We start from the raw sequence: 9,370 nt of genomic DNA on the forward strand, positions 1-9,370 counted from the left end.
TGATTAATTCTGCATTTTAAGTGAAAAGAAGGTATTTTGTGGAAACTCTCAAAAGTACAACTGTTTTGCTCTTCTCTTGCAGTAAGGTGTGCATCACTGCTAGCAAAATGACCAGAAATAATTCTCTGCGTATTCTTCTGTGCCCTGGCCACAGTAAAAATCTGTAAGAGCCATGAAGCAAACTCAGAGCACAAGACATAGTTCAGTGGCATGACAGATATGCTGTACACTCTGGTGATTTCCTACTTCATGGAAAACGTAAAGAGAAAACACTGGAATATTCATTGCAATGTTCTTATTCATGCACTCCCAAGGCTTAGCAGCCTTCCCTCTACAGAATACAAGGAATTAAAAAATAATTTAAGATCAGCTTTGTTTTCCCATTCTAAATTCAAGATTAGTAATAAAGGAGAATCAGACAAAGCCATAGGTACTTATCATAGCCTCTACACTTGAGAATCAAAAATCTCCTGGTGTTAAAGGATCAGTCACAGAGAAAAAAGGTTTGGGTGTTCAATGTATTGTCATGAAATTGTAAATGAGTGACAGCTTTTCCAAGGAATTAACTCCAGACATTTCTGAATGCCAGTCTGTATCTTGCCTGGCATAAGTCAGCAGTAGCTTATTACTGACTTCTGAATGATATCTCACAAATGTGAGATCAGCTGTAACTCAACAACCACCACACAATTTGATCGGTTGGCACAGTATATATTTTTGTGTCTTATTGTATAGAATGTATTTCTTGAGTGCAGCTATTGTGATCTACCCTTAGGTCATAATTAAGGAAGTAAGGGCCTTGTAGGTGATACATTTAAGCACACACACCAGATCAGTTTGAACTCCAAGAGTAAGATGGTCTCTATAACCTTTGTGTTTATCTAAAGCCTCTAAAACAACATGAAAGCCGTACCCATTGCCTGATAACACAAAAGAATCTTTCTGCAAAAAGCAGATTTAGAATTGTAGCTGGTTGATTCAATTCCAAACATGTCATCCAAAGCTTGCAAACATTTATGCATGTCTTAATGAAAGTGCTGATAACTCCATGTTTCAGAGTATTAAATAATTGTGCAACTGAAATATATCCAGGCTACACAATTAATCATAATAATAGCACAAAATAATCTAAAGGTGAGTCAGTCAAAAGATACATCCTTACTCTGATTTTGACAGGGAAGAGAAAGCACCGATTTACTTCATTCTCCCTGTTCTCTCTGTATGAGCAGGAAAAATAATTGCTCCTGAAGCGGTACTCTCTCTTTAAATGGACTTACTGTTTGGTTTTCTGAAAGAAAGAGAGGAGACAAAGAAAAGCTACCTACCTTTCAAGCTTTGCATAACCACCATTACTATTTCTATTTTGTTTTCGTATCAAGATTACAATGACTCATGCTTTCTGCTTGACCTTAATATCACTTTACATCTCCTTATCTTTCTTATAATACTTTACATGATGTATAAAGAGCTATGACCTAGAAAGTTGTGGGCTGCCTTGGTTCAATATACCGGATTTTTCAAATAGGGAAGACTAATGAGTTTTTTCCACCCACCTTGTTACACACTGAAAAATAGAATGTGAAAGAAGCTTAAACAACCCCAGTCTCTGGTAGCGTGAGTCAGTGAGTATAAAGTTTTTGGTATCACTCCATACAACGGATATAGCTTTCTAAAATGAAAGGCATTACTACTGGCTTTTGAATGGCTATTTCAGAAAATGCTGTCAAGCTGTCAACTGGACATCCAAAATAAACCTGAAAGAGAATAGTGTACTTGTAGGTCAGAAGTTCTGCTCCTACCTCTTCAGGAGGTGACAAAGCTCCAGGTCCAAATTTGTACATGTACATTTTGTTTAGACAGAATCTTAACACTAAATTTGAATTTGCAGTGCTCAAAACCCTCATACATCTGTTTCACTACTCTGTGACACCACCATAGCTAAAGTTCCCAGGCACTCCTAGATCTGTCCCATTTTGCTTCAGAAGTGTAGACACCTTGGCACTTTTTCAATCCCTTGATTCCACCAAGAATGGAGGTGTTCTTCACAATATTTCCCTAGGAGTCATGTTGAAGACAGCATTCTTGAATAACATCTCATGAGGCAAGTACGATATACAGCAGCATCTTTCTTTCATTGCAGCACTTCACAGACTGACAGGAAGGCCATAAGGAAGATTGGCATCCCACCCCATTCTCAGTTTCAAGGTGACTCTCACTGCCAAGGAGATAGCTTAATGGTGCATTTATCTGAGTTTGTGGAGTGAGAAATTCTTCCTTCCAAATATTTCTTCTAATATACAACATATATCAGACCATCACTAAATAAAATATTTGACTGTTGCAGTCCCAAGAAGTTTCACGTGACAGAGGTTTGAGGTGTGCAATTGGCATTTGCCCCAATTTGGAATAATCCATAGACCAGTACCTCTGGCATATTCATGGGAGATGGGGCTTAGTCAGGCTTCAAGGGTAGCTGAGTGAAGTGAACCCCAGAATCCGACTGTCTGAAAAAGGAATGAAGGGGGACTCCTAATCTCTTCCCCTATGCATGAAAGCAGAAGGACTGTCCCTGTCCTTCATGTATTCTGGATTTTGGTTTTTATGAATGAACGGGTTCAAGCCTACAAGTGGTCTGAAGAGTGCATGTACATCTAAGGTTGAACAGGACTGGTATTCACCCCTGCTCTTCAGGATAGCTGCCGGTTAATTTAATATCCCCTTCCTGAAGCTTTTTGGATTTCCTGCAGGACTATGTCCCTGGATTGCTTTGGCAGGGACAGAGTGGTGAAGCAGGACAGTCCATTTCACTGAGGGAGCCTAGGCCCCCTCCAGTCGCATCCAGAAGCATAGGATAGGGTGGTCACACTTTCACCATGTTGTTGATGTAAGTCAGAAAGCTGTTCAGCATCACATCCCCAGTGAGAGAAAGGCCACCTATGGCTTCTGAAATGCAAAGCATTAAGCCTTGATTTTATAGGCTTAAGCACAGATGCCCTGCATCTGTCCACTCACAATAAACAGGCCTCTGAGAGAAAGGGGCCTCAGGATGAAACAGGATGATTGAACATGCAGTTTGATATTTTATCTCATGTATAACTGTTTCTATGAACAGTTGTATGAAACTGATGGTGACATTTGTTTCAAAAGGATTATCAACGTGATTATACTGAATAGAGAATTAATTAATCACAGACATTTGTCAAAAAAAAGTAATTGAAATTCTATTATGTCATTATCAGCATCATGAAGAGATTGTGTTTGCAATCAATCAAGCATCTGGGATCACTCCAATGTCAAGAAACTAAACATAAAACCAGAAAGTATTTGATTTTTAAAATTAGTGATTCTGTCTGTTTGATGGGTGCCACACACTATTTTTCAACAGTTGAGTATTTATTTGTGTCTTACAGATGATAACTGTTAAAAGTCAAAGATCCCAGATGGCAAAGCAAAATTACTTACCTACGCTAAGGAAGTAATTTGAATAGATATAGATAAGGTAAAACTAGTCATTTCCTCCATGACTTTTTATCAGGTTATTACAGAGAACAGTATCATTCCTGTTTATCAGTGGCAAAAGTGACACGAGAAGTGAAATGATGTTGCCTAAGTCAACAAAGTCAAGACCTGAAATCAGCACTTCTCAGTTCACTGCTCTGTCATCCAAGTAACCTGAATTCATTAATCTAGTCTTGATTAATGCTATTTTCAGAATTAAGAGGTAAATTTGACTCTCTCACTACTGAAGCAAAAAGTATTCCTTAATCACAGCATACAGTACCATAAGCATAGAAACTAGTATCTCATGAACCTGTTACTTGGCTGTTGGCAAAGCTAAGTACCTGCAGTCAGAAGCGAGGCAAAATCAGCAGCGTAATTTGTTCTTTTTCTGTCTGGATGCAGACACAGTTACCATCCACTGCTACGTCTCTACTTGAATCATAATGCCACATAATCAGTCAGCAAGTCCTACAACTCGAGATCAGGAGTTCCTTCACCTGCTGAATGGCAAAGGCCAAACTGAGGCTGTTGAACAGCATTCCCTGAATATCCAATTGAAACTCTTCTCCAAATATCTAAGTTTCAGCAGTACCTTATAATTTTTCACATAGCAGTAAAATTTGCTTTATTTTTCTGGTCCCTCAGACAAATGGAAAATCAGTGAAAATTTAAACAGAAAATGACTGCTGGAGCTCCTCTACTAGGAGTCTCTGGCTAAGTGTGACCACTCATGTTAGTCACAGGGCTGTCGGCTGTTTTCTTTTTTTTTTTGCAATCTATAGTGACTGTGATGGCCGCAAAGATTTATAGTTTATGTATCTTTTTGCTTCAGCTGCTATATTGAGGTGTAATTCAGGTAGTGGACAGGATGATAAACCTCCAAGAATGGAGGATAAAATACATTAAATTTTAGACCTGGTTCAATTTTGGCTTAAAATCAGGTAATTTATGACTCAGCGTGACTGAAAATGGCAAACTCTCAGATTCTTTTAAGGCATAGAGTAACCAGTTTCTAGTACTGACAGGGTCCACAGGATTCAAACCCAAGTTTAGATATATATATATGTGTGTGTGTAGGTATGCATTCTATATAAGCTATGAAATCTGCAGAAAGAAAAAGCACTGCTACATCATTAAGAGGAATTTTGTTCATTTATTCCTGTAAATTTATGGGGGTCAGGTATGGTGGGCATAAACACGCAAGTTACTAGGGCCACATATTTTCTTCCTAATGAAGCTGCAATTTTTGTGACTGCTCAAAGTTGTTCTACACTTTTAATTTACACATTTTCTCTGTGACTATTTTGTGTCATCTTTTCAGGTTACTTTAGAAACAAATAAACAAACAAATACAATAATTGCATTTACAGAGGGGTTTTTTTAAATTTTCAATATGTGAATTTTAGTACTTACAGCTAAGCATCAAGTAATTTGCTGGATATCAGTAAACATGGGTTTTAAATGTGTTTGGTGTGAAATATATATTTCTTCTAGGACTGGCTAATAAAGTCTATCACTTGCATTATATCATTATTGCATCACTGATGGCACCACTGATTTTCAGAGAATCTCTGAATTGAAATTACAGATGTATATATTCTTGATAATTTTGGTGACTGTCCATGATAATCTTGTATATCTAAGGATATTCTTAAAGTCTTCTTTTTAGTCAGAGAAATAAAGTTATCACAAGTCTGTTTTTGTAGACATTACTATGGTCTTTATTAACATGATGCTGCCACTCAATAGAAGGCAGAGGAGGAGCAGATATGAAAGGCACACATCATCCAGAGAATATGCATGTACATAGAGGTATTTGCTACAGCAATTCAGTGTTCAATAGCCAAAGAGTTGCAAGCCTGGTTTTGCTAAAAATCCAAAGGCAATTGATTAAGAAAGAACAAATTCTAAACACTTTTAAAATAGTCCTTGAAAGAGAAAGAAGTTATCTAGGAAGTCTGAAATTATCCATATTAAAAAAAAAAAAAAAGAAAAGAAACTAACCCAAACAAAAAAAACCTCCACATAAACAAAATATAGTTTGAGAAAGAAACCCCTGATATTTCATGCCAATATCACAGGTCAGTACTTTATAATTGCCATCAGTCTATCATTGTCAGAAGTTAGAAAAAAAACTCCCAGGGAACAAATTTTGCCATAAGGAAAAGGAGGAACATATTGTCTTCTGCCTCCTGATACACCACATACTGGAAACCTTCAGAAAAAGTTCAAAGATAGGGCAAACAAGGATGATTATAGTTTCTGATCCAGTATTGGAATTCCAGCTTGATCTCTGATAGTGCAATTTACACAATAAATTGACTTGGTAACTTAAGAAGGGCCTGTTCTTCCCCTCCATCTCCCAGTCTTGGATCTCTTATCCTTACTCCCATTCAATACCCTGTGTTGAACAATCAGTTTTGTAAACCAAACAGAAAACATCTGATTTTTATCTGATTTTGTAGAGGACTGGACAAAATTAATTTCTGAATCCAGTGTAACTTTTCAAATTCATAGACCAATTTATGATTGAAGGGACCTCTGAATTCCATCTGGTCCAATTCCCTACTCATATAAGTTATTCTGGCAGAATTCATGCCGTTACATCTCTCTATCTGGAGAAGTGTTGAACTAAGTACTACTGAGAGCTCCTGTCTCTTTGAACCATTTCCTCTCTCGAGTCCCTGTGGTGTGTCACCTTTTCTTGAAGTGACTATGCAAAAAGAACATGGGTCTGAAATACATCCAAACATGTTCAGAATATTTCTTTTGTCTCCAAACTCAGAACTCTTTGAGCAAGTTTCTTCTAAGTTTTTTGCCACTTGGGACTGAGTGCACTAGACAGAGGAGGAGATTGATTCCACCCCCACATCCCTTGAGCACCAGCTTGGTAGCAAGGCCAAGCCAGACTTTCATTGATATCTCATTTTCCTTCTGAGTGGATTAGCCTGTGCTTGCCCACTACCAGTATATTTGAGGTGCTCTCTGCAGGCTTGTCTGTGTAAATGAGGTTGCTTTGATGGGATCTCATTAGCACCTGCTGCTCTTTAAAGTGCTAGCACTTAGAAATTGTGGCCATCAGTACAACACAGAGCCACTCTTTCTCCAGTGTCCTGTACCCCTTATGCATCAGAGTAAAGCAAGTGAAATATGAAATCAAATGCTATCACTGGTTTCATTAAATATGAAATAATTAGTATCATCCCCTTAAACTCATGCAGATACATTCCTTTGCCTCATCTTGCTTTACCCTCTCTTGATTTATGGGGAGCATAATGACATGAGACTTTGATGAAAGATGTGCTTGACGGGTAAATTAATATCTCAAGATCATACTTGCATACTTTTTATCTAAATAGAAATCCAAAATGATCCTGTGAATGTAAGTAACACTGAAATGCACCACTTCTTTTTGACTCACTCTCTTCCATGTATTTAATTTTAGAACTTCTTTATAATGCACAAGAAAAGAATCACTCTGTTATGTTCTTTTCGAGACCCCATATCGTTGCTTCAATTTTCATGGCAGCAGATGTTTTCCTTTTTGATCAGATTATCCAACTACTTTTCTACTCCATCAGGGAAGGAAATCCAGGACCAGCTGCCTGCAGCTGGACTTTTTTCATCAATCCATCAATCTACATGGAAAACCTGTACTCCCAAACACAGCAGCACATGAGGGATGCATGCAAAAATGTAAATGAGAACTAAAAGCATGATGACTGAATAATAGCTTAAACAACACTTTATTGTTCGCTGGTGTTACCTTGTCCAGTGTGTCTGTCAAGAGAGACATTGGTTACAAACATGCCTGTTAGACTGATGGATGAAGAACTGTAGTGTTTTAGTGCCTTCTTGTGCTGATACCTAGAAGTGCAAGTAAGTGAAACCTCGAGATGAATTTCAACCTGCTCAAACATAATAAAGGAGCAAACTCCTGCTGCATTTTTTCAGCTCTTTGTTAATAATGCCCAATAGCAAACTAAAATTTCTCAGAGAGAAAGATTTTTTCCTTAAGCATTTTAACTCAGACAACAGCCACTGTAATAGCTGTGGCTCAAAAAACCCAAACAAACCACTTTTATATTAAAATTGTCTGAGCTGGAAAAAAGTGCTGCCTGGAATAGTGTGAAACTATGAGAATTGCTGTCAGTCCCTCAGACCTCACAAGTATCTTGCTCAGACTTGTATCCAGTCACATGGAAAAGTCCCCCTTTGTTGTGAGCTGGCTATTCAGGTCAGTGATGTTCATGAATAGAATTTAGGCAAACCTCACACCCATATAATCATGAGAGGGGAGGAAGTTGAAAGTGAGTTAGAAGGACTAAGAAAAGGGGAGCTGAACTGAATGTACAATGACATCGCATTGCTCCTAAATGAAAAGGACAGCACCCTCTCTCTCAGTAGGCTCAGGATGCAGCACTTCATTCTCTCCTTCAGGTATAACCATGACAACTCCCAACCTAGTTCCCTGCTCCCAGAGCAGGGACACAAGGGTGAAGTTCTTCTATCTCCATCTTCTTTTTACCTGTCTAGATAACTTGGAAATGCACAGAAGGTAAAATTTTATAGACTCATGCTTACTGTGCAATATGAGAGCAATCACTCCCTCAAATCCCTACCTTCTGGGTTGCAATATCCAGTCAAATTTCACTCAAGCATATGCTCAAAAGGCTTAAGAACTAGAAGGCAAGTAAGATGACAAAATTCATTCTTTTAGTAACTTATTTTGAAATTTTCAGGCTGCACATCAACAGTGTCACTGTTTGAGAATTGTTTATAGCCTACAAAAGTACTTTTCTTCCTCTCTTTCTTATTATGGAATTTTCTATTTTCTTCTGAAATATGTTGCAGGGAAAAACAGTGATGATAAGATAACATGTATTTCTGAAGTGTAAGTGTGCTGCATACTGCATGAAATATAATGGAAAATATAATGGATTGATATTATAGAAAAGAAAATACATATGACATCTGGAGACATTGATCAAATGCATGATCTGTTAATCTTTGAGACTTGTTCAAAGAAAATTCCAGAGGAAATCCCAGCTCTTGAATCATTTTGAGTGCAGTGGCATTTTGAAAAGTAGCTTGGTAACACTGGCATGTTGAAGATTACTGTGACTCAATTATTTCATAGGCCTATATTCTCAAGTAAGATGATAGCTGTCAGCCCTGAACACTCAACATGAGAGCTAAGGTATAGGCTAGATTATTTCCACTTTACACATTGTCACCAGCAATAAAGATTGTACCATTCAGATTATGTCCCCTCTGTGGCTTTGCACAGGTGCAGTTGATGGAGGCGCTGGAAATATTTCTTCTGCTGAGCCATGAGACTGAATGGGTCCTACAGTGCAACCTCCCTCCATACAGCCTTCCAGGAGCACAGGAAGTTAAAAAGCAGAAACACAACATCAGGGGTTTGGGGGGCCTTTTAAAAATTATTTCAGTTAGCCAAAAAAACATTTATCTTTTCATTAAAATCAGTAAAGGGAATGAACTGCAGTTTTGTGTAATAAAATGAAACCATTTTTATAGAGCCACCAAAAATGACTCTAAATTAAATATCTTGAAATTTTCCTGCATAGGAGATAGTAATTTATTCACAGAGGATAGACATAAAAGACTTAATACACATTCCCAAATCTAATTACTATTAAGTTCTCTACCAGTTTAGGACGTATTTCAGATGTTTATGAAGAAACTGCTTTTAAAGGCTGCACTTATTTCATCAAGAGTATTCTGTCACTAGTTTTCCTAGGCCTCCAGCAAGTTAATCCATTAAGGCCTCTTTGGAACAACAACAACAACAACAACAACAAAGAAATTTCCAATCCATTTGGGTCACTGTGTGAAAAAAAATGTC

General features: G+C 37.7%; 1 long non-coding RNA gene across 1 annotated transcript; it reads left to right on the forward strand.

The window, feature by feature from the left end:
• Positions 1 to 791: 791 nt before the first annotated feature.
• On the forward strand, positions 792 to 8,953 carry LOC108500765. Its single transcript, XR_001875989.1, has 4 exons — positions 792 to 1,134; positions 2,141 to 2,205; positions 3,411 to 3,499; positions 8,792 to 8,953. It is a non-coding gene; the product is annotated as an uncharacterized LOC108500765 (long non-coding RNA).
• Positions 8,954 to 9,370: the final 417 nt, after the last annotated feature.

The sequence above is a fragment of the Lepidothrix coronata genome, unplaced genomic scaffold, assembly GCF_001604755.1.
Source record: "Lepidothrix coronata isolate B3197 unplaced genomic scaffold, Lepidothrix_coronata-1.0 Scaffold94, whole genome shotgun sequence".
In the NCBI taxonomy this organism is placed as follows: domain Eukaryota; kingdom Metazoa; phylum Chordata; class Aves; order Passeriformes; family Pipridae; genus Lepidothrix; species Lepidothrix coronata.